Below are 27,267 nucleotides of genomic sequence, written 5' to 3' on the forward strand. Positions count from 1 at the left end.
GGGAGTCTTCCAGGAAGACAAATGTCAGAGCTGTTCAGCACTCTATCAACCTCTCTAGTGACTGTGCTTTTGAGAGTAAGTGAAATACGGACTCTGCCGAAGGCTCTAGGGTTTCTATTGGCACCCCAGTACTCCTTGCTGTGTGATTTTAGGTAAGTTACCTAATCTGTCTGTATTTGTTTTTCTTTATCTGTGACATAGAGTTGGAGGGTTGTTATGACAGTCAAAAAAAAACCACCTATAGTGTTTCGAATGGTGTCTGACACAGAGTAAATGCATAATAAGTGTTCTCTATTGTTATTTTATCCTATTTACTCTGCACTGAAGGTTATTATTTTAATCCTTATTTTTAGAGATAAGAACACTGATGTTTGGACTAACCCATGCCTGAAGCTAGTAGCTCATGGAGCTCAGTTAAATTCATAGACAGTATGTTTGAATTCAAATCCTATGACCTTCATGCTTGTCTTTAATATTGCCCTTTTTCTCTCTGATTTTATCTCCTGTAAGTCATTCTTGAAATCCCAGATTATTTCCAAGTTGGCAAATAAAACCACAATAACAAATATAATCACCTTCAGAGTATAAAATTTACCACTGCAGTATTCTTGCTCGTGAGGATGGGTGTGTTGGCATTATTCTAGTGTCTTGGCAATTTAAATGATATTTTATTTATTTTGATAAAACATTACCACACCTTTCCAAAGCAAGGCCAATCCTGGTAAAATTAAATTGTCAACCTGACTACATTGTGCATGATTGTACCTGGATATTACGAATGCCATTTCAAAGGGACACTGGTTGACTACAATTTTGTTCCATTTGTTATATTGATGAGATTAATAGAAATCAATTTGGTGTTATTCTCTCCATGGCCATTTCTAATCTTTAACTTCCCCTTCCCCTAATGACCAGGAATGACCTTTGCATTCCAAATTCCATGCCATTTGTTTCAGATTTACCCTTTGGTTTTCTGAATCATTCCATGGAAAGATTTTACTTACAGAATGCCTGTGAAAAACCCAGGGGGTCACCTACCATCACTCTGCCTCACTGGTTTCACTTTAACTTGAGGACCCTGAGCCTCCTATGGCTGTGAAACCCTCCCAGGGTTCTGACTGCTGCATTAATAGGGTCTATCAGCAATAGTTTATGCCAAAAAAATAAATCCAGATGAGTCTCTGAATAGTCACAACAATCCTATGAAATTTAGATTATTCCCATGTTATTAATTAGTAAATAGAAGTCTGGAGACCTTCGGTGTGCTGCCAATTAGCCACAGCTACCCTGTGGCAGATGGGACCCAGCCCCAGGCCCTTTCCACTCCCTCCTTCCCAAGAGAATTGCTCACTGAGGTCGTGCGTTTAAGGTGGGTTTAATCATTTTACAAAAGGACCCAGGGTTCAGTTTTGTTCATATCCGACTGAGAATTTCAAAACTTGCAAAGAATAGAGGAAGGGAACCTGCTTTCTTTTATTTTGCAGGTGGAATGGAAGGCTGAGTCTGGCCACAGGGAATAAGGTGGGGTAGTGCCCAGTCTAGAGCGCGCTCTTATTCTTCTTGATATGAAGCTATGCTGACAAGTGCACTCTGCCTCATAAACCACGCAGCAGCAGTAAGCCCCACCATGCTGGGAGGTTCCGTGGCCTTTGGGAAAACTGAAAGGCAGAAAGACCTTGAGATCTAGCGCCAGGTGCACTGACACCCCATACGACTGCTGCCAAGTTGAGGGCCCCTTGGAGTTCCGCCGGTGACTCCGGGAGAAAGTGTGAGTAACACCACTTACCTGCAAGAATCTGTTTGAGAATTAAGTGAAATAATATATAAAATGTTTGCCATAAGGTGAGCACTCATATTTCTAATTTCTTTCTCCTGCGACTTGCCTGGATCCCTAAAGATGCTGTCTGCAGAGGTATCAGTTTTGACCTTCTGATAAAGGCCTCCAGACCACCATCTTGCCCTAGCCATGACTATTCATCAACACTGTTCTTTCGTCAGAACAGAAGTCCCTTCTGAGAAATGCTCCATTGAGTACTCTAATCTTGTAATTTTTTTAGAAGATCTTTAAGTTACAGAAATTGTGGGTTTAGAGAACAGTTATGCATAAAATGCAGAATTCCCATATGCCATCATCCTATTATTAACATCATGGATTGGTATGGAACATTTGTTACAATTAACTGATGATAGTACATATTTACAATTTTACTATTAACTCTAGCCCATGGTTTAACTTAAGGTTCACTGTTTGTGTAGATTCTTCCATGGCTCATTTTGTGATTTGAATGTAATTTTCTTAAACAGGATTGGACCAAGGATGGACACTAACTATATCAGAGTACTTCCTTTGGATATGGAACTTGGGATCACAAAAAGCAAATTTCCAACTGTTGCTGTTGATGAAGGAGGGGAAGAAATGCAGCTGTTGAGACTGTGTTTGCTGCCATGTTGGAGAAGCAGAGACCAAACCCAGAGAGAGACTCCCTGAGGCCGGATGCCTCCTGGCCTTTAAACTGAACCTTCCCAATGCCTCAGGCTCTAGCCTAACCCCAGACCCAACATCATCTAGTTCAAGTTTGGTTGCATTTGACCTACAACCCAAGAATTCTTGAAACCATATTCTCCCCGAAGATTTAAGGTGAGCTAAGTTATTCTCAAGTTAGCAAATGGAAACACAAGCTCAGAGGGGCTGAGTGATGAATGGAGGTTAAAAAAAGGTGGTCCGAGGCAGAGCTAGGATTCCTACGGGGATTTTTCAAGGCTGAAGCCTGAACTGTCTTCATTCATACTTGGGAACCCCACTTTTCTCTAAGAGGGCCCAGCCACTGGTCTCACTTGAAATCCTGTCTCCCAGGGGCTCCATCCTGCCTGAGAGTCACCCCTTTCTGCATCTGCTGGCCAGCCTGAACTGTGCTCACCGAGCAGTTAGAGAGCATCTGGCCCCAGCCTCTCTCTAACTGCTACTCAGCACTTTGAACTTCAAGTCTTTTCTGAGAATGTGGGAGGGTTTTCCTTTTCTTATGTGCTGCCCTCTATGTCGGAAGCTTCTTGAGGACAGGGAGTTTCACTTCCTCATTTTGCTTCCCTGGGTCTGGCCTGTATGTAACTATGGCAGTTTGGTTTTATTTATAAATTCCAAAAATAGATATTGGATTGTGTTTGTAAACTGGTCTGTTCCACTGGGCATATTAGATTGTATTAGATTCAGAGGTTTCACTTTTACTTTATTAAATCAAGATTAGGGCTTTTATTTGACCACATCATTAGGGAGACTCAGTTTGAGTCACTGCCTTTCCCAACTTATGGGGCTATGTAAACAGATGCTCAATCAAAGACAGGAAAGAAAATACATGGAGAAGGAGAACGCAGAGAGTTTAGTTTTGGATGCTAGAGCCCCAGGGAGAGAGCTGAGCCATTCATCTGAGAGTTTGCAGCTGAAGAGACCAGAGTCCTGACCAACTGAGAAAGCCCAGAAAGAAACAAGCCCCAGGGAGAGAGATGAGCCTTATGCTAGCCTATAGCTGAGTTCAGAAGAAGTTGAGATCATGGAGCCTTAAGAGGAAGAGGAAGCCTGAACCCTTGCAGATGTCGGCAGCCGTCTTGCTCCAACATGTCGCAACAGACTTTGGGAAGGGAAGTAACTTACTCTTTATGCCCTTGTTACTGTAAGCTTCTACCCCAAATAAATACTCTTTATAAAAGTCAAAAGATTTCTGGTATTTTGCATCTGTAAGCCTTTGACTGACTAATGCAACAACCACGCAGTAAGTTTATTGAATGAGAACATGCAAGGCTGGCAGATAACGGGCTGTGGGATTGAAGGAGGGGAAAGCGATGCCACCCCAATTCCAAGCAGTAAGGTATGAGGGCTAGAAAGACTGCCAAGGGTGATACACTGTGGTCTTCCTGTACACTCCACCACCCCCACCCCCTTTGGCTTAAAGTTACCACAATGTCTCCAAATTCAGGGTAGTCAGGACAGGCAAGCCTATCTCAATGTCAAATTTCTATTCTCCCCCCCCAAAATGCATTTGTGACATTTTTTTCTTCTTTGTTTCTCTCCTGCTCTACTCCATGTAGAAAATTTGGATGAAAATAAGAGTGGATTTACAAACCACCCAATCTAATGTATAGTTCCAGTATTTGAAACACAAGTCTAGGTCTTGGAAAAGGCATATAAAAGTGCAGGTGTGTCAAGTGTCCATTGTGCACCAGTTGACTTTCTAAAACCAATTAAAAGGCATTTTATGATCTGACATGAAAATTCTTGAGTATCATGGATGTACTAAAACACCCAATGACAAGCAGAGGTCCTCCAATCTTAGGACTCGAAGCTCTTCACTAGAGGACAGAGTCAAAGCCATCAGTGTTGTTCCACTTTACAGGGACATTGCCTTTTACTGGTTGGAGGGAGGCTCCCCAGGTAATGTGGCAGGAGAAGGATTCCCTTTGGAAGTGCAGTGCCTCCCCTCCATGCACAAGCCTCCATGTTTGGCATGACCTCTTGGGACTTGCTTGAATGTGTGACCTCAAGACAGACTCTCTGTATCTCAAATGCAGCTCATTTGTCACTTCTATATTAATATTGTCTACAACACAAAACTGCAAGGGGAGAAAACCTAAGAAAGTAGGATGGGGGAGGAGTGACAAGACTAACTACACCCAGGTGGCTTCTTGTTGAAAAGGTACCCCTCGAGGAAAATTTTAGATAGAAATCTATACCCTGTCATCAAAGTGAACATAAATCATTTTGTAATTAATTTGGAGAGCTGAGAAGAAACATTAACTATTGATTCCAATTAGCTTTGGGGTCTAAATTATTTGTTTCCTTACTTGAAAATTCCTCAGCTAATGGCTAGAAGGGGGAAAGAACAATTCTATGAACTCACAGGATGGAATAATAGCTGTAGCTCAGAAGATTCCTTATCTGATTTTGCAAGTGTTTTTCTGACTACCAACTCTGTCAATGTTATTCCTTTATGAAGTACAAAAAGGTCCAGGGATTTTAGGTCATGTTGGAGCAAGAGTCTTAGCCAAAGGTAACCATTTTAAAAGTCATTGAGAATTTAGTAGGTTTTGCTATAGATAGAAAATTAGCACGTGAGTATTAGTGATCACTGCATTAGATGTTTATGTAGCATCCATTCTTACTTTCTTAGCTCTAAAAGAAATAATTCTGGGCTAAATGTTGTGGCAACTGGTTTTGACTGTGGGGTCCTTAGTTTGTCCCCTTGGTTTTAGGTGTGAAGTTTTCCCTGCTCTCGGAGGCCCCTGCAGTTTTATTCACCCATGCCTTAAGCCTGACATCTACCTCGGTGCGTGTCTTCAAAAGGTTTTTATTTATATCTACAAGCACACTCATTTTTCCTATACTTAATTAAGGGAGAAATGGGTACTCTTAGAATTTCTAATGCTGACATATTAAATTCAAGAGCCACAAACAGAAAACTGGAACAAAGAGGTTTCATATATCTAAATAAAGAGATTGAATGAATGGGCAAATAAGTAAATGGATAAATAAGTAAAAAAAACCTCTGAGGAACAAGATGTCAGAGACATTCCTGCAACATTGGGGGAAACACTTCATGGCACTCAAGGGAAGACCCAAGAGTTGGGGAGAGAGAGACTGGGTTCCAAAGTCAGTGTTCTGGTTTCTACTGCAGAATTCAAGCACAGCAGCCTTTCTTAGTGGGTAGGTTTTGAGTAGAGACAAGGAGATTTCCAGAGAAGACACAGTATCACCTCCAATAGTGTGCTCAGAGGAAACCTGACAATGGTCAAGGGAGTTTCTTGCATCTGTGGGCTGGCAGAGACACGGGAATCTGCTTGTTTCACTGTAGTCCACAGATTCACCCAGTTCCTGGGACCCTAAGACAGCCACAGAAGGGCTAAGCAGCTTATGGACCTGAAGAGGCTAGGGTTGGTCTTGAGACGACCACAGAGCATGGAGACCTTGCGATCAGAGCAAGAATGTCTGTCATCAGCAGGGTTTACCTGCATGACACCAGCTACACAACAGTAAATAGAGCCAACGTAGAGGTTGAGGACCAGAAACAAAGTGGGAATAAAATGCCTGAGCTTGAGTCCAGAAAGCTCAAATCTACTTTCTGATAGCCAGGAAAGTGGGGCAGGAAAACAGTCAGAAGAAACTCTGGAAGAGTGAGAATTTATTACATGTGACCCAAAAGAGAACTGGACAGTAGCTTGTGTTCATAGTATTTTTAATTTTCTGAAGAATCGGCACATCAGAATAAACCAGAATGGGACAGAACAAGTTTGTCTTACTCAAGAGAGTATGCTCAGAGCTCAAGGAGGAGGTTGAGTTTACAGACGGGAGGATTTGCTGGGAAGGCCATGAAGCTTAACCCATAGGCCCTCACTGTTGCAGGCACTGCCACATCCCTCTGCCATATACTGTGCTTATAATTTTGTATTCTTTTTTCTGAAGTAGTAGTGCCTCACAAAATCAGGATTTGCCTCCAAGACCAGACATAGAAATTAAAGAAATTTATTATTTTTTTTAATATCTGAGTTTCAGTGTGTGCCTTGGGACTCCCACTTCCTCTCTAAAACATTTCATTGAATTAAGAATTTCAAGTTTGTCTTGGTTACCACTCCAAGGGCTTCATGTAGGCAGACACTGTTATTTGTCAATATATTCCCCTGTGCTTTGTGCAGTACACAATTCTTGATACTTAATAGAAGCGCGCATGAATTCTAAACAAACTTGTAGGAAGGAGAAAATTCCTTGGGCCGAGCAGTCACGAATGGCTTCTTGGAAGAGAAAGGATTAAATCCGCTTTGATGTGGGCATTCAGATACCTGAAAAGCAGCATAGAACATATCAGGTGCAGGAAGTGACAAATTCGAGAGGCATTGTATAAACTGACTGGCCACCATGGAAGGTTCAAGAAGCCAAAGCACTACAGTCAACATCAACAGGTTCTAAGTATGTTCCCTTCATGATGATAAAGTATGCTCTTCATGATATATTCTGGAGCTTCTTGTGGTTAGAAAGGAGATTGAGCCAAAGAATAATTCACAGTACACGTAATCTCCACTATCCCCTTGAATAGAGACTTTTTATTTTTTATTTTTTTTAAAGATTTATTCATTTATTTATTTCTCTCCCCTCCCCCCCCCCCCACTCCACCCCACCCCAGTTGTCAGTTCTCTGTGTCTATTTGCTGTGTTTTCTTTGTCCGCTTCTGTTGTTGTCAGCAGCACAGGACCCTGTGTTTCTTTTTGTTGCATCATCTTGTTGTTTCAGCTCTCTGTGTGCGGCACCATTCCTGGGCAGGCTGCACTTTCTTTCGCGCTGTGCGGCTCTCCTTACGGGGCGCACTCCTTGCTCGTGGGGCTCCCCTAAGCGGTGACACCCCTACGTGGCAGGGCACTCCTTGCGCGCATCAGCACTGTGCATGGGCCAGCTCCACACGGGTCAAGGAGGCCCGGGGTTTGAACCGCGGACCTCCCGTGTGGTAGATGGACGCCCTAACCACTGGGCCAAGTCCACCGCCTTGATTAGAGACTTAAGACAACCGAGAAGTCTTTAATTCCTCTCTAGATCTCTCTTTGTGTGGGTCAACCAGCTTTTAAGAAAAATTTTCAACGACTTTCCCTTTGAAGAAAAATTAAAAAGACAAATGCAGAAATACCTAGAAATCTTTATTCAAAAGGGGACTTTCTTTTGTTAAGGGGAAAAAATGGCAGGGTATGCAATAGCAAATATCCAGGTGACTGGTGTATGTTTTTCTTTCAAGTTATAAAACAGCTGAAAACCTAAAAGGATATTTTATATCTCATTTACATTAAAATGTTTACTTTTGCTGACTGACAGACAGCATGCTGGGGGGATTCATCGGCAGGCACAAGAGGATTCCTCAGCTCCTGTGCAACCAGCAGATGGAAGGAAGTCGAGACCCCAGGGCATTGCCACAAGCTGGGAGCGCAGCTGTGCCAGGGACTCCTTCCAAATGCAGAGTCCAGCAGTCTACTAACATGTGTGCCCCTCTCCACAGCAACACAATCTTATTTATTACTTCACATCATCTAAGGAAACAAAAATAAAACGGAGTAATGTCCTTCAGGCAAATTTTCTCAAAAAGCAATAAGGACTGAGCATGGTGCTCAAACTTCTTGTACATACCTGGGCTAACAACTGAGAACGGCATAAATCTTTGGAGATTTCGAAGGCATCACTTGCACACCTCAGTAGAGTGTGCTTAAGGAAATTTTCTTGTCTGAGATAAGAAAATGCTGCCAGTAGTGGAAATGGAGAAAAAAATGTGTGCGGAGCTGAATTAAAAGTTTACATGCCATATCTAAAATGCATGCAAGACTTTTCCTCCAAGAGATTCAAGGCAATCATTTTTATACCATGGAAATAAAAACAGACTTTTTTGTGCTTCCAACTTCAGTAACCATTTTATATGCCACAGTGAGGAAAAACAAACAACACTTTGTACTCTGAGATGAACCAAAAATAATGGGGTCATCGTGACTGCTTCTAGACCCCAAAATAATGAACTCTTGAATATATCCCATTAACTTGAACTTAATCATTGGGTAAGAAAGTTGATGATTTTTCCTCATGAATAGACTAATATAAATTTAATATTGTTGGGATTTTTTTTCTTTAAATACTTGTGTTGTTTTTCTTTAAAAAAAAAATTGTGATAAAAGATTTCAGTTTTTCCAAAGACTTTTTTTCAGTGCATACACTGAAAAGAAATTTTAATGTTTCTGGTTTTTTTCAATAGTTATTCCTGTAGGTTCCATTGAGATAAAATCCACCTGAGTCCAACTAATAATAAATTATCCTCTTTCTTATCAAAATGTAAATAAATACATCTAATTTGTAGATATAAGGAAGCACCAAAGCTCATTTAATTAGGTTTGACAAATTCACTATTAAGGAATAAGAAATATGCTTTGTAAATGAAAATTATAGCTACAAAGTTCTCCCAGGAAAAAGTGCCTGATACCAGCTCCATGTTTATGAAAATTTCTCCTTACAGGTGGTAAAGAATGTCATTTCCTAGCATGCCAGGAAATTTAACAAATATGGGGATCCCAGAGAAAAGAGGACACCTAACAGTTACAGGTAGTATAGCTGCAACCTAGCACAGGCAAATGAGATGGTTCTTGGTTCCTAATTTCAGTAGAGCTGAGAAGGACAGAAAAATAATCTAGACACATAAAAGTAAATTACAAACCCAGGGCCTTTTTAAGGCATGCAGACCAAAACATATATTTTAAGCCTTAATATCATACGGCCCTAGTTTTGCTAATGACACAAAAATAAAGTATTAATCAAGATTTCTTGTTTAAACATATGTAAATAAACTATTATTTAAAATACAATATCAAATTAATTATATGGAATCAGAAAATTTCTAAGCAACTTATGGGGTCATATCCATATCTTAAGGGTAGGAAATTGACTACAAGAAGGGACTATAAAAGCGAAATATGATATTTGTACTTTTTCCAATAGGACTAAGTATTTCATTAATATCAGTAAGACAAAAATAATACTTAGTACTTGAGATAAAGGAAACATAACAGGGTCACCCTGATTTCATCTTTGTCCCAAATAAGATCTTGACCATTTCCTGAAAGTGTGAACTCCTTTTCAAAGCCATTTTTATAAGTGATATTTGCTCTACTGATATCTGAAGATGAATTGAGGTTTGTGATTATGATAATAATGTGAGAAAGCTCCTGCTTTTCACCTTGAACTGAGAAACCTTGCTACTTTTGTTTTATTCTTTAGATTTCTTATTGCATTTTTTAAAAATTTGGTTAGCCAATCCTTCTGAAGCCTGACTCCCTCATGCTCATTTCCTTCATTAATATTTTAGTCTTTTGATGATAAACAATTATAAGTAGAGTATTCCTATGTTACTGTTTAAATGGAATCCCACTAATTATCCACTGTTTATAATAGTTACCTAAAATAATGTCAGATTGGACATTTATTTTCACAATGAAAAACCTTTGTCTTTCTAATTAAAAAACTCATGCTTGTGCATTTTTTAAAATTAGAGAACAAACAATTATAAAGAAAATATCTTTAACCCAGTGAACAGTTTGATATAGTTATGAATTCCAAAAATAGATATTGGATTATGTTTGTAAATTGGTCTGCACCTGGGCATGGTTAAATTATGATTAGGGCTTTGACTAGGTCATGCCAGTAGGGTGTTGATTCCCCAAGAGGTGGGGACTCACAGATAAAAGACATGGTAAAAGAAAGAGTTGGAGGCTTTTTGATGCTGGACTTTTGATGTTGGAATTTGATGCTGAAGTCTTAAGCTGGAGCTCTGGGAAGTAAGCACACAGAGGGAAGAGAAGCAAGCTCCAGGAAGAGAGGAACCCTGAGCCCAGAGAGAAGCAAGACCTGGGAAGAGAGGAACCCAGAAAGCCTGAACCCTGGTAGACGTCGGCAGCAATTTTGCTCCAACGCTTGGAAATAGACTTTGGTGAGGAAAGTAAACTATGCTTTATGGCCTGGTACGTGTAAGAGCCTACCCCAAATAAATACCCTTTATAAAAACCAACCAATTTCTGGTATTTTGCATCAGCACCCCTTTGACTGACTAATACACCCAGCAACCAGAAAAACATACACACAATTTTACAATCCATATTGGTATATATTTGTTTATGTTGTGTTCAAAATTTTACTGTAATAAAGTAATCGTTATTAATTCTCATGCATCTGAAACTTTGCTCCCACTCTATTATTTTATTAAGATAAATTTCTAAAAATAGAATTACTGAGACAGTAGTCACAGAATTAAGGCACTTGAAACATGCTGTCAAATTGTCCTGCATGAAGGTTATATCAATTTACAAAATTGGTGAAGTACTGATTTCACACTATCTTCCCCAGTCTGGGTATTTGCAATATAAATTCTTTCCCAATCACATGGAATCTGTCTAAATTATGTTAATATTTGATTGAATTGAAGGGAAAAATTTTAGGTTTAGTTTATTTTATGCCTATTATTGGAATTTAACATAAATAAGATTTCATACATTTGCAATGTCGGCAACTGAAACTCTTGACTCTTACATATGCAAGACTTTAATATTCAGATATCTTTACAGAAATTCCAGCACATTTACAAATAAGCACTTTAAGGCAGTGTGATTATCATTGAAGGAAACAATTATTTTTTGGAAATGGAAGGTTTGATCTAAAGCACGTGTGTGAATTTGCGAGTCATTCTTTCCTACTGCACTTAAGGGTTATTTGGTTTTCCCTCTAACATATATTTGACCATAAATACACTACATGCATGCATGTATAAATATACAAATCATTGTCATGGTGACACCAAGTCAATCCTGACTTTTGATTCTCTACGGATTTAGCTTTGAGGTTGGAATCCATATTTGTGCTAAAGGTCATGTGAGTTATGGAATCGAGTAATAAATATTAACTCAATTTCCTGGCTGCCTCTCTTGTACTAAAGACCTGTTGATAACTGGTGAACACAGGGCATCTTGGTGCTCTAGTATTTCAGTAAGGCGTGGACGGAGTTCACTCGCCCTGCGCTAACAGGCACAAACCTCTTTAAAATGAACCAGATGTGGAGTTGCTCGGAGGGGGCTGGGCGGCAGGGGCTACGCAAGCAGGTTCTCAGATCACGCGAAGGGGCCAATTAATTTCCTCACAGCACTATGCAAACGACCGTAAATACCAGAAACCTGGTGGACTTTCTTCCTCTGTAATGTTATGTTCACACGTTTTATGAAATACGGCCTTAATAAAAAACAGGACAGCGTGACAGCAGAGTTCAGCGAGGCCATCTGCGTAGCACACAGGCTATTCAACTTCCACCTTAGGAATTAGCGTGGTCCGCGCTGCAGAAGGTGGGGGCCCGTTAGTGAATGCTCCCGTGGGAAGCGCAGAAGGATGAAGAGCTCATGGGATCCCCGTTTCTCTACCTACCGGTACTGTGGTTTTAACTTTTTCAAAGTCCCAACAGTGGTTTCCCAAAAATGCAAATTAAGTCGCACATTAAAAGGTGATAAAAATCCCTGAGACACCCACCAGTCTTGCCCTGAGGAGTTAGATAAAAGTAGTCACACTTGATTTACAGATGCTTCAAGCTGATGAGGAGCAAAATTGCTGCAACTTTAGTTAAACAGATTCCTAGTTTGAGGAAAATAGGGCATTATGCTCCTAATTGATAGGATACATACACATTAAGAAAATGTTTTTTTCTTCTTTTTCCTCATCTTTTTACTTTTATATTGTCCCCGTTTTATTTTTTCTATGTAGATAGGTTTGGGTAAGGACTAAATTATTTCCTTCTAGGTTTTGGCAAAGCTCTTGCTTTCTGCAAGACATCAGTAAATATGGTTTCTTGCCTTTGAAGATAGCGTCCTTCCCTGCTTCCAATCTAGAGGGATCAAGAGTCCCTTGGACAGCATACACACACATGCACACACGCACACAAATCTACTTAGTCCCTCATCTTTAATTGACATTGACTTTGAAAGCACTGGACAGTGTTGTTCACTATTATACATGCCACAAAATCATGAGATAAACTGCATAAGATTTTTGAAATTGGGCCGCCTACACCCCACTGCCAAGGTTAAACTGTTCAGCCCGAAGCCCAAGCCCCTTCAAGATGGAACCCCACAGAGCTATCCATGCCTGACCCTCCTCACCTGGTGGATCGTGCACCTCCGTCGCCCACACTTGCACACAACCTTCATTCTGGAAAGCCTTTGCCTCTCTCTGCCAGGACACTGCTGGGAAACTCAGCCTTCTCAAGAGTACCAGAGTTTATCTCCAATTGCACACTCCATGATACTAAAGAATCTCCCCAAATCTGAATCTGCTCTTGCCTTCTTTGGGGCATTGCCTTGGGACACCAGCCCACGCATGTTCCTGTCCTGCCTTCCTCTCCAGGTTCACTTCCTGCTCCTCTGAAGCTCCAGACCTCCAGGGCTGCTGAAATACTTCATATCCTCTGGATATGTGACCTGGTTAGAGATTTCTGAATTTCTACATGGGAGATGGCACCACCCCCCATCCTTTGTGTGGAGGGGAGTTCTTGATTATCTTCCTATACTAGCCCCAAGACTCACTTGGCCTCTCCTTGTTGAGTTGACTGGGTTTCCACTGGCCTTGGCCTCTCCCCTGTTACATGGTATACTCTTGTTTGTATATTTCTATTACCTTCTGGAAAGTGCTCTCTGCAAGGACAGACCCTGACTTATGCATGTTTGTTTTTCCAGCACCAAGAAAAATACTTACCAAAATGATCTGGGTAAGATTTCTTTAATACCTCCTACCTAAATTAAACTTTCCCTTTTCTAGGCTCCTAGGGGTCATTTTGGCATCCTCAATATTCTTCTTACTAGTGTGATTTATATTACAGTTTATTGTGTACATGTTGGTTGAGAGAACTGTAAACTCCTTTCTATAAGGTTTAGCATAATGCCTTGCATCCGATACGTGCTCACCTATAAAATGATGAATAAAAATAGTGAGTACTATGTCAAACCATTGGGGATTTTTTATATATTTTTAATTTATTTTTAAAAGATACTTAGATTACATTAAATGTTACATTAAAAAAATTAAGGGATTCTCATATGCCCCACTCATCACACCTCCCACCCTTCCCCACATTAACAACTTCTTTCACTAGTGTGGTACATTCCTTGCAATTGATGACCACATTTTGGAACACTGCCACTAATCATGGATTATAGTTTACATTGTAGTTTACACTCTCTTCCACACAATTCTGTAGGTTATGGCCATATATAGAATGATCCGTATCTGTCATTGCAATGTCACTTAGGACAATTCCAAGTCCTGAAATTGCCCCTTTATTACACCTCTTTTCCCTCTCCCTGACTTTAGCACCTCCAGTGGCCACTATCTCCACATCAGTGATATAATTTCTTCCATTGCTAGAATCACAATAAGTCTATAGTAGAATACCAGTCAGCCCACTCTAGTCCATATTTTATTCCCCAATCCTAAAGATTCTGGGATGGTGATGCCCACTCCACCTCTAATTGAGAGGGGGCTTCAGTCCCATATGGTTGATGGATGGGACTCTCTTGCTTGCATTTGTAGACTTTCTTGGTTCCTTGGTGTGGTGATTGTCCATCCTCACTTCCTTATTAATTGTCCTGGGTGAGTCCGATGAACTGGAAAGTAGGTGTTATAACTCTGCTGATGCTCAGGGCCCAGCTGGCACGTGGGTAATCCAGAGATTCAGGTCTCTTGGATGTACACCTACCAACTCCAGCACCAACTATAGGTTCAAATAAAGGCAAAGAAGCAGCATGTGTAGAGAAGTCATATCTGAGTCCAACTCTGCCGCACCAGGGAGCATAAATTCCAAAGTAGGGCTCACTGGCAAGGCACCAACCACGAGAGCTATCTGCCATGACCATAGGACCTGGGCGTCTCCAGAGCCCTCAGGAGCCCCATTGTTTGGGGTAGTGTCTACTTTAGCTGTCTATGAGATCATGCTGAGATATACATAAGGATTACCTCCGGGAAGACCTCCCAACTCACTTTGAAGTCTCTTAGCCATATAAACTCATTTGTCTTTACCTTTTCCCCCTTTCATTTAAGGTCTTTTTCTAGTTGCTTTGCTTGTTGGTGTTTGGTAGTAGTCCCTTGGTGCCAGGGAGGCTCCTCCCCAGGAGTCATGTCCCACACTGGGGAGAAGGTAATGCATTTAATATGCTGAGTTTATCTCAGAGAGAGGCCACATTTGAGCAATAGGGAGGCTCTCAGGATGTAACTCTTAGGTACCTTACAACACTAGGCTATGTTGCAACTTCAAGGACAAAGGCTCATAAGAATAGTGTAAATATCAAGGGCCCATCAAAGGATACTAGTCATTGCCCTTGTACTCGGGTGATTGTTGCTGTTCCATTAGAGAATGTGGCAGAGTTCCCTCAGATAGGAATTCAATATTCTTTCAGCTGTTGTGTGAATCTCTACCCACTGTGGCAATGCCCCATTAACACTTGAACACATTTATATACCTTATATGTATGCCCAGATGAACTTCCTCCCGTGTATCCCCCATCACTAACACCCCATACCAATGCTCCTCCCCTGGATAGTTGTAATCCTTCTGTGTCCAAAACTTCTTCAAAAATGAAACCCAGAATATCACCAAATACCATTATTAGGATAATTAAATAAAATGATAGGTTTAAACATAAGAAATAAAATATATAATAATTTAGAAAAACTGAAACTAAAATAAAGTAAAAAAAATTGAGATACTAAAAAATAATGAAAAATATTTTTTTAAATTTTGACGTTTTGCTTTTCATCACTGTAATACCTGTCATTCTATATGTACCCTGGGGATTTCTTCCCCAGCGTCTTACTTTTTTTCTTCATTTTGTATTCAGAAAAGTTTTAGGTCAAAGCAAAGTCACATGCTGAATATAGGAGACTCCCATACACCCAGCATCCTCTCCCCTTTTCCTCCCCTTGTATCAGTAACCTTTTTACATGTGAATGTTACATTTGCCACAACTGGTGTACAAATGTTGATACATAGCTATCAACCATGGTCAATGGTTCACATTATGGTTTACACTTTAGACCATATACTTTTATAAAAATTTTGATAAAATTTAACATGTCCTGTATCCATCATTGAAAGATCACGCAGAACACTTACATTGCCCTCTAAATACCCCTTCTTTCATCTATTCTATTCTTCTCTCCTCCTCCCCTTGGGGCCCACGGTGACCACTCGGCTTCACTCCTTGAAGAACAAAATTCATAGATACTTGCAACAATGCTGAGGGCTTGCCACACTAGTCTGTCCTTCCCTATTAGGAACCATCCATGGTCTCAAGAGACACCCTCCCCTCTGATTGAGAGCATACCAGGCTTCCCCAGGATGGTAATCTAACTCCTTCTTGTTCCAAAATAATCACTTGCACATTCTCTAGAAGATTGCCCCAGGGGCGCCCTATCCCAAATGCCCCCCTCAACACCTTAAACCAGTAACCCTTCCTTGTCATATTGTCAAGAGAGCTTTCTCAACATTGTAGTTTCAACCACGTACCCACCAGTCCGCATTGTTCACTTGCTCCCTCCCCCAGCCCTCCCCCAGCCCTCCCCCAACCCATCCTGCCAACCCAGCCCCCTGTCAGCTTGCACTTTCCAACCCAATGTATCCCGACACCCTTGTCATATCCCTTCACTGCACAACTACTCACTTCTACCTTATCATAGATTTTGCCAATATGGGCATTGACTTACAACCTTCTCCCTTTCTATTTCTTATAAACTTATGTTCCAGACTCTAGCTCTCTGCATTGGCTAGATTCGCTTAATTCATATCAGAGAGGTCAGGTAATATTTGTCTTTAAATGCCTGGTTTGTTTCACTTAACATAAAGTCCTCAAGATACATCCATGTTTTCTCATGTCCTAATACTGTATTCCTTCTTACAGTTGAGTAATATTCCATGGTATGTATATACCACATTTTGTTTATCCATTCATCCATTGATGGGCATTGGGTTGATTCCAACTTTTGGCAATAGTGAATAATGCCACTGTGAACATCGTTGTGCATGTATCTCTTCATGTCTTTACTTTCAGTTCTTCTGGGTATATACCCAGCAGTGGAATTGCTGAAACCATCGGTTTTTGTACTAGTGTGATAAGGTGTGAGAGAACAAGTTTTGCAACATGTTAACTTCTTTTATAAATTCTCTTCATTATTATTGTATTAATATCATTCTCCTAGAAATTAATAGGAAATTGTGTTTTTTTTACTAAACAGAGAAACTGAGACTAAATGTCATTATTTATTCATTAAAAACACATTTTTTGAGCCTAGGGAAATAGCAGTGAATTATTCAGGCAAAGTTCTGACCTTGCAGAGCTGCTGGGACAGTGGGAGACTGGTTAGAAAACAAGGACATTATAATGCTGTGTATTAGTTTGATGAAAATAGACAAGAGGGGCATGGAACCTATAGAGTGGTTCAATCACCCCAGAAACTTGACAATTGGCACCTGTATTTTTAACAACTGCTCTGAGAGATTCTGTCCACCACACTGGAGCATAAGGCAATGAAGTATAGAAAGCATATTCAAGCTGAAGGGGTAGCAGAAGCCAGATCTCGGAGATCTATTTATGTTCATCGACAATCCTTCTGTTGAAGTCCAATGGGGGAGTGTTTTCTAATCAGACACATGCTGCCCTATATTTACGTTCATGCTCAAGATATTTCCTCCGCCTGAAACAGTCTGTCTCTTCCATCCGTCTCAGCCTATATGTAAGAATGCTATCTATGTACAAAATTTTGACATTTTGATTAGGAAAATAGAGATCAGCTATGCAGAGACAATTCATAAAGTATAACTGGGCCCTTAAATGAATGAAAAGATGCTCAATGTGACTCATAATAAGAGAAATACAAATTAAAACTGTGCTGAGATATCATTTCCCACCTACTAGATCATCAAAATTCCAAAAGTTTGACAACACACTCTATTTGTTGGCATAACTGGAGAAACAGGAACTCTCATACATGGCTGATGGGAATGCAACATGGACAGAAATTTGGCCATGTCTAGCAAAATTATGATAGCAAAATTTTTGAGACATTAACTCTTTGGCCCAGTAATTCTAATTCTGGGAATATATCACAAAAATACACTGGCAAAATAGGAAAGGAGATATGCACATTGTTATTCATGGAAGCATATTTGTAACCACAGAAGACTGGGACTTTCTCCCAAAATATTCAACAATAGGCTACAATAAACCATATACAATCAGAAATGGAGTACTGTGCAGTCATGAAAAGGAATGAGAGCTGTCAATATACCCTCAGATAAAAATAAATTTAAATGGAAAAACAAGGTGAAGAGTTACAGCATGACACTATTCATCTAAGAAAGGGACTAATAAAATCAACACACAATCTATTTTCTTACATTAACATAAATCATAAATGTTTTCTAATAGGAAACATAAGACACATGTTTCCTTATGTTAACACAAAAAGTTTCTTACAGTGTTTATTATATTGAATATAAAATAATGAGAAGATAAACAACAAATTAATGGAAGGTAGAAAAATGGATGAAGGGAGTAGGGAAAGAAGCTAAACTTCTCCAAATAAGCTTTGTTTTGTAGACCTGAATTTGGAGTCATTTCATATTTTGTACAATTACAAAAGTTGAAACCAATGCTGTGAATCAACTTGGTAGTACAGTCCCTTTTATAAAATCTTGATTATTTGACTATTCACTCCTACTTGGAAATTCCCTAAAAACTGAAAAAAATATATATATATCTCATATGTCTTAAGCTGTTTTCAGGAAACATTATTGGTGACAGTGTTTATATTGTAATTCTGAGACTGTAGTACTTGCCTCTTTGGATAAAATAGTGAGTAATTATGATGGTTTCTTTCAGAACTGGGATTTTCTCTTTGAGAACTAAGATTTTCAGCATGAGCAAATGTTGGCATGTAGATGAGGTTAAGAAGAGTGTTTGTAGTTCTGAATTTGATCTCATGAAGTCTCTTATTTTAAAAACATTTCTTAGCTCTGTTCACTGGGAAGGCCTAGAAAACCATGTCCAACCCAGTAGCAAGAATACCACTCTCTCTTCAATGTGACCTCTAAATATGAAACCAGTGTCCTTGGACAATTGGTTGATTAAGAATAACAAAACCTAAGGGGGGTACTCATACACATAAAACAGTATTAGGAAGAAAAAAAGGACCTAACTAGAGATAGGAGAGAGATATTTAAAATAGCCCAATAAGGTATTCTGTACAATGGTATGCCAATAGTTGTATGCCAATATTTTAGGAAATTGTAATTTACCAAACTTGACTCTAGTTAAAGAACTGGAATAGATGAAAAAGAAAAACAAAATAAGAAGTGTTAATATATACCATAATACATAGATTACTATATTAACCTATACCTGGTACGATTATGGGTGATTTTTATGTTTATTTTGCATAGAAGTGCTTTTTAATTCTTTCTCTCTATATATATGTATATATAAAATGTTAAAATATTACAAGTCATTTTATAAAGACCCATTTTTAGATTTAATTTTGCTCCTTGTCTTTCCTTAACCTACATTCAGAAATTCAACTGCATCAAAAGGACTACTGATAAGTTTGCTTCCCTTCATGCAGCAGGCCCTGGCTCTCTGCCTGTCACATCCTGACAGCACATTAATTGTCTCTGCCTCCCTCTTACCGGTCTCCCTCCTCAGACCCCTTCCCTCCAGCGCTTCTGTCCTTCCCAAACCTGCAGAAGGCAGACTGTCACACCTGTGCTCTTCATTACTTGTATGGCCTTAGCCCAACTGCTCACTTGTCCAAACGCAATTTCCTCATTTTCAAAAAAGGGACTAAAACCTATAGTGAAGGTTAAAGATGGGGTATTCTGTAAAGGAACTCTCACCCTTCCTGGGATAAAGTAGACACTGACTACACTCCATGTTGGGCATTGAATCAAACCCAAGTCCTAATCCCCAGTCTCGTGGAGTGAAAACAGTTTTAAGCGGGACCTTTGGAGTTATTACTTAAGGTGTGGACTCCTTTGTGGACAGGATCCTCAAAGGTCCTATCTAAGTGAGGCAAAATTGAATCCGGGTAGACCTTAGTTCATATGACTGGTGTCCTTATAAGCAGAGAAAATTTGCTGCAGTCAGTAGAAGCCAGAAGTAAGAGAAGCTAGAGAGCATGATTGCCATGTGATGGAGGACTGCCAGCACACAGCAGCTACAGACTTTGGAGAAAGCATGGGTAGTGATACTTTCATATTGGGTTTCTAGCCTCCAAATCAATGAGCCAAGAACATCTTGTTGGTTAAGCCTTCCAATATGTGCTATTTGTCGCAGCAAAATTGGCAAACTAAGACACTGTCGTTAACTGCATACTTAGCTTGAAAGAGGGCACACGACAGCATTTCGTGTAGCCACTCTGGCCAATCATCAGCCGCGGGAAGTGTCCCTGACACAAAAGTAAGAGGACATACCCTTTCTTATCACAAAGGGAAACTCCTTTTCATACCTTTGTGTACTAGTTATGCATGGAGCATCACCCCAATGAATGTGTGTGTGTTTTCTGCATACATAGATCTGAGCACCATACTCTACCTCACCTAAGGTGGCTTCTGCACTTTGTCCTCAGCTTTTGTCCTAGGCAGAGGGAAAAATCTGAGTCCAATGATAACCAAAATTTACTTACACTAGAAACATTGGACCCCACTGCAATATCAGCAACAATAAAACAGCAAAAACGGGCCATCCCAATGTATGCCATCTCTCTGGAACCCCAGCCCATCTGAGTCTGGTGACAGAGTGTGATAAAAAATTGACAGCATACTCCCTGGTTATGACTGCTCAGAGAAAACATCCCCTTCATAATAATCTTATTAGGGGAAGAAAGTAGTTTTTACCTCTTCTTTGTGTGGAGCAATTTATTTTTTTATTTTTTTATTTTTTTCCACTTACCAGTTTTTCTTTTCTTTTTTTTTTTTTTTGGTTATTCACTTTATTTTTTTTTTTTAATTTTTTAATTTTTTTATTGACTTTGTAATAATATTACATTAAAAATATATATGTGAGGTCCCATTCAACTCCACCCCCCCACCCCCCCTCTTCCCCCCCCCCCCCCCCAACAACACTCGTTCCCATCATCATGACACATCCATTGGATTTGGTAAGTACATCTTTGGGCACCTCTGCACCTCATATACATTGGTTCACATCATGGCCCATAGTCTCCTCTATTCCATCATGTAGGCCCTGTGAGGATTTACAATGTCCGGTGATTACCTCTGAAGCACCATCCAGGGCAGCTCCATGTCCCTAAGACGCCTCCACCTCTCATCTCTTCCTGCCTTTCCCCATACCCTTTGTCCATTATGTCCACTTTTCCCAATCCAATGCCACCTCTTCTATGTGGACACTGGATTGGTTGTGTCCATTGCACCTTTATGTCAAGAGGAGGCTCAGATTCCACCTGGATGCTGGATGCAATCCTCCCATTTTCAGTTGTAATCACTCTAGGCTCCATGGAGCAATTTATTTTTATGTGTAGTAAAAGGAAATAAATTTTTCTGAAATGGTTCCCTGGTGGATCAGGGTCCATGGAGCTCATTCTACATTTATAGATAAGCAAAAGGTCGATTGAATGTTATGTCTTTTAGAGTACAGCATGGTTAGATGCTGCACAGCAGGGCAGGATGGAGGGAGCTAGTTGGCTAATTCAGCTGTTCTGTTAGTCACCTTTAGAGAGTGGTTTGAGTGGAGATTTCTGTGCCTGATGCTGTCAGGGGAAACATCTATCAGTCACATCTCACCAGGCATTTGTTTTGCTGATAGGATTTTAAAACACATTATGAGAATAGAATGTGTTGATTTGGTCACTAAGGAAAATATACAGATAATTTATCAAGCATGTGTTTGACAGGTTCCAAATGAGTGGTATATGTTTAGCTGATTGATAAGTTATTCCTAGATTCCTGAGGCCACTTGTGACATTTCATTAAAATATAAAAGCAGAAACTTGGCTGGAGATAATGGAAAGAATGGGGGTCTAGAGAGCATTCTAGGAGAAATTGAGGGTCTTCTGAAAGCTCAGTTTCTCTGCAGACACAAAGAACATAAAACAATCAGCTCTCCACTTGAGAGCAGGTGCTTTGATAGCCACATTTCTCATTCATCCAACAAATATTTAATTAGTAGATCCCATGCCCAAGTCTATATGCCATACCAGAGAGGAACCTGACTTAAAGTGCTTAATTTCTAATAGACACAGGAAGGAGGATTAATCCAGCAAGCACTGAGTGTCATTCGTATGCTAACCTGCTGGCTGTTCAGAGTTGAATAGGGAAAGAAGTTGGGAAGGACACCAATATTTAGTGAGCACCTGTGATGGTCCAGAAAATATATTCACACAAGGCTTTTTAATTTTATCCCTTTTTTTGGTTACTATTTGTATTTGCATGGAATATTTTTTTCCATACCTTTACTTTCAACCTATTTGTATCTTTAGATCTAATGCAAGTCTCTGGTAAATAGCATAGAGTGGATCATACTTCTTTCATCATTCTCTCTGGTGCTGCCTTTTGATTGGAGAGACTTATTTCTGCCATATTGTTAATTTTTTGTATGTGTTATACCTTTTTTGACCCTTCTTTTCTCCATAACTATCTTTTTTTGCTTAGATGATCTTTTTTAGTGAATATTTTAATTCAATTTTTAGATAATTTTTCTGCATCTCGTGGCAATTACATTTAAATCCTATCTCTATTACAATTTCATTTATATTGATACCCACTTAACTTCAGTAGCCTACACATGCTCTGCTTCTATAACCCTCCACTTCTCCCTTTTATGTTGTTTTTGTCACATATTCCATCTTTACATATAGTGTACCAATAAAATAGATTTAGGACTTTATTTATACATTTGTATTTTGAATAATGAAAAAAAAAACAGTTACAAACGAACAATGCATTAATACTGGAATTTATATTAATCCACATAGTTACCTATACTAGAGATCCTTATTTCTCCATATAGCTTCATGTATGCCCTAATGTCTTTTCTATTCAACCTGAAGGACTCCCATTAGCATTTCTTGTAGGGCAGGTCCAGAAGTAATGAATTCCTGCACCCTTTGTTTATCTGGAAATGTTTTAATTTCTCGCTCATTTTTGAAGGACATTTTTCATGATACAGTAATCTTGATTGACAGTTTGTTTTAAGATCCCCCCCCCCCCCAACACACACACACATTTTAAATATGTCCTACTGCTGCCTTCTGGTCTACATGCGTTCTGATGAGAAATTGAATGGTAAGACTATTAAGACTCCTTTATACATTATGCACTGGGTTTCCCTTGCTGTGGTCAAGATTTTCTCTTTGTCTTTGTGTTTTGAAAATTTGAGTATAACGTGTCTCAGTGTGGATCTCTTTGAGTTTAACTTGCTCAGAGTTTGTTGAGCTTCTTGGAGTTATATATTGATATCTTTTATCAGATTTAACAAGTTTTCAGTCATCACTTTTTCAAATATATTTTCTGCCCCTTACTCTCTCTCTTTTCCTTCTGGGATTCCTATGATGTTTATGCTGGTATACTTGATGGTGTTCCAAAATTACTCAGACTCTGTCCATTTTTCTTCATTCCTTTTTCTTCCAGCTCCACAGACTGAGTTATTTCAATTGTCTTATCTTCCTGCTTGCTTAGACTTTCTTCTTTAAATCTGCTGTTGATGACAAGTATTGAATTTTATATTTCATTACTGTACTTTTCAATAATTTCTATCTCATCATTGAAATTCTTGTCTTGTTCATAAATTGATTTCCTGACTTCTTTTTGTTCCTTGTCCATATTTCCTTTGGTCCAATGATCCTATGTAAGAAAGTTGATTAAGATCTTTAACTCATAATTCTAGCAACTTTTATCCTCTGAGATAATGTCTATCAAATTATTTTTTCCTGTGACTGGGCAAACTTCATGGCTTTTGTATGTTTTATAACTTTTTGTTGATAACTGGACATTATGGGGATTATATTATGTCCACTCTGGGCATGTTCTCTCCCTGCCAAGGATTTCTTCTTTTTCTTTGTTGAGAGCTACAAATATCCATGTTTTAGTTTTCCTCAGGGATCCATCAGATAAAGAAGAGAAAGAGAGAGAGAAAGTAAGGAAGGGAGGGCAGGAAGCAGGGAGATAGAAACAGAGACAGAGGAAACACACCAGAGAAGACAAACAAGCAAAAAGCACTGCAACTGGAAGTCTGATGACCGGCCTATGTGAAGGTGGAAACCACACCTGCTGATAGGGCTAAAACTGAGGCAAGTGTCTGCACTGGTCCTTTAGGGATTCACCAAACCAAAAAAAGCAAAAAAAAAAAGGAAAGAAAACAAAACAAAACAAAGTGTACCCTGGCTCTCAAGGTCTCGTAGTAGATTCCAGCAGAAGACTAGAAGCCACTGCTGCTGAGAAAGCTGATTCCAAGGTTAGCATTTGTGCTGGTCCCTCAGAGATCTACCAGACTGACCTCAACTAGCAACTCTAACTTTTTAGAGAAACTAGTGAGAGCAAGCATTTCTCTCCCTATACCATATGCAGTCCTGCCTCAGCAAGGAATAAGGGAGCCAGTATATGGCCCTGGACTGACCACTTCCTTCTCTTGAAATTCTTTTTTCCCTTGGCCCCTGTGGTTGTTGCTTACTTCTTTGTGGTCTCCTCCCCTGCTTGTCCTGCCTCTTCACACTGGTGCTTTCCAGGCCTAGGTCACAGCCCTTGGACTCTCTGCCTAGCACACTGACTTTCTCAGCAACCTCAAGTACATCTCCATTCAGGTCTATTCCAGTGACCTCCAAACCATTCTTCATGCCTGACCTCTCATTCCCAACCTCCTGAGATGTCAGTTCAGATTTGTATTGCTCTGGGGAGACTTATTCTTTCCCATTCCTGTTTTCCCAGCATAATTCAAGTCCAAATTCTATCCCATTACAGTATCCCCTTAATACTCCTCTTTTTGGTTTGTTCTTAAAGCACATATTTATGGTGGTGAAACTGTTCACATGTACTTGCCTTAATAATCTGTGAAAATTTCTAGAAAGAAGCCCAGTCTGGTCTATATTTGCTTCCAGACTCTCAGTGAATGCTTACTTGTAGACGAACAATCCATCCTACACCCCCAATCTGTCCTGTATACAACTGTTGAATTCATCGTGCTAACATTCTACTAGGAAACTTGGCTACCCACTATAGGCAGAATAAAGCCTAAATTTCATAGCCTTGCATTTGAAGACACTCACAGTCTGTCCCTGGCTCAACTTCCTAACCCTGTTTCCCAGCACTCCCCCAAAAGGAACCCATTGTTTAGCACATTCTGCCACCCCATCATACCTTGGACTTTCTTACCTGCCTTCACTATATCTTCTCTTCCTCTCTTCCTAATTAAATCTCACTCATTTTCAAAGCAAAATTTAAATCCCACCTCATTCCCAAGTCTTTCTAGATTTCCTTAGACTTAGGTCATCACACTCTTTTCTGAATTCTTATGGCATTTAAGGTCCAAAACAGTCATGTCATTCCCCAACTGCCTTTTCCTCTGAAGCATCCTATATGACTCAAACTTTACCAGTGTGAGAGCCAGGCTGCTGGCCTACCTGGTACTTACATCTCCACTGAGCCCTATATTATCACCTCTCAGAATTTCCAAATAATAATTCTTCAAAATGCACATTTTCTTTCTTGCATGAGTCAGATCCTAATCATTACTCAACACACATGCACAATGCACATCAACTCAGATCGGGCAAGCCAAGCCTTTACAAGACTTCCTCCAAGGGGGCTATATCTTCAAAGCACATTCCTGCATGGACTAGCAAATGGGCTGGGTGTATGACATTTCCATGGTAGGTTCACATTAGGAACTGTGATTCAATAACAGTGTTTGATACTGGTAATGGGAGCAACTTGTTCTTTTTGAGCAAATTTTTAAAAATAGCTGTCTTGTAACCAGAAGGACTTGCTGAGTCAGTGCCTGGCCCACTTTCCATTTATGTCATCCCCCTTCACAGTAAAACTCATTCCATCCTTTTAATACATAATGGCCCAGATAGAAAATAAATGCTTTATGTTAGAATGTACTGCCTAGAGGATGGTACACTGACTTTATCAGGTTAATTAAACATCTACCTGGAGGGATTAAAGCCAAGTAGTGGCTGAAGCTTGAAACCCTACCCACCTGTTTCTGCACCTGAATGGCCAGCCTGAAAAGCGCCAAAGAAAGAAGGCTGTTATGAGAAGAGGTTGCATTACTTGCTAGTCCAGCTGGATAAATTTTCACGATGCTGAAAATCTTAAACCAAGCAAGACCTTGGGATCCTTGCAAGGCAAGAAAGGTGAATGGGAAGTTCCATTGGACTTTGCAAACTAATTGCTGCCCTGAATGCTGATACTGCATCAAACCTCCCCTTCTTACCTGTCTTAAAAAGAAATCCAGGGAGTTAAGAAAAAGGGTGGAATTTCAATCTCGAAAGCATTTGACTCTTTAGGCACTTGCACATTCCACCCTCCCCAAACAATTACCCTGTGTTTTACAGCCTGGTATTAGTGTTAGTATCAGTTTGCCCTTAAATCAAAGGCTTTCAAATACATATAAAATGCTGAATAATGCTAGTAAATTAGCCATACTGTTGGCCATGTTTCTCTGGCAGGGAGAAGACAGTTGTGGGACAAATGTTTGAATATTCCAGAGAGTCATAACACATGCAGTCTTCCCAGTTACATACCAGCCATCTCTATTTGATAGCATGTTTTTTGCCATAGCAAAGAAGTATCATCGGGACGCAGATGTGGCTCAAGTGATAAGGCCTCAGACTACCATATCGGACGACCATGGTTCCATCTCTGGGACCCCCTGGTGAAAAAGAAGAGAAAGCGTGCCTGTGTGGTGAGCCAGTGCCAGCATAAGGGCTCGCGTAGTGAGCCAAGTACCCATGTGAGTGCCTGTGTTGTGAGCCAGTGCCCACATGAGTGCCCACATGGTGAGCCAAGTGCCCGTGTGAGTGCCCATGTGGTGAGCTAGTGCCCACATGGTGAGCCAGTGCCCACGCAAGTGAGTCATGCAGCAAGATGATGATGCAACAGAAGAGAGACAAAGGGGAGAGTAAAAGTGAAGCGCAGTGGAGACCAGGAACTGAGGTGGCGCAATTTACAGGGAACCTCAGGATCAAATCCCTCTGAATCCTACAGGAGAAAGATAAGAAGAGAAGACAAAAAATAGAAATAGATACAGAAGATCACACAGCAAATGGACACAGACAGCAGAAAAACAGCAGGGTGGGGGCAGGGGAAAATACATAAATAAATCTTTTTTAAAAAAAGTATTGTCAAAGTAAGATTTTAATCCCAAAGAAACAATCTGCACATAAAACCCTAAAAGTTGGTCATCTCTTGGTTGAGGTAGAATATGAAAATTCTGGGAGTGAATTTTTGAGCACATATGCCATTCTACCTGCTGTGCCCTTAGGGGACTTAACATCCTTTATAATTGGGTTAATCCCCCTTGAGTCCACAGATTACTTGAGCTCAGGCAGTTTATCTAAAATATGACTATATTCTCTAGGTTAGCTTTACCTTATCAAAGTCCCTCAGTGCATGTGTGTGTATTAATATAAGATATATATAGATATATATATATATATATATGGCTATTTTATTA

At 39.9% G+C, this 27,267-nt stretch overlaps 1 pseudogene; it reads right to left on the reverse strand.

Annotated features, from left to right (window-relative positions):
- The window catches only part of LOC101435249 (solute carrier family 25 member 16 pseudogene), a 141,172-nt pseudogene extending 116,748 nt beyond the window's left edge, over positions 1-24,424 (reverse strand).
- Between the last annotated feature and the right edge of the window lie 2,843 nt (positions 24,425-27,267).

Source organism: Dasypus novemcinctus, chromosome 3 (assembly GCF_030445035.2).
Source record: "Dasypus novemcinctus isolate mDasNov1 chromosome 3, mDasNov1.1.hap2, whole genome shotgun sequence".
In the NCBI taxonomy this organism is placed as follows: Eukaryota; Metazoa; Chordata; class Mammalia; order Cingulata; family Dasypodidae; genus Dasypus; species Dasypus novemcinctus.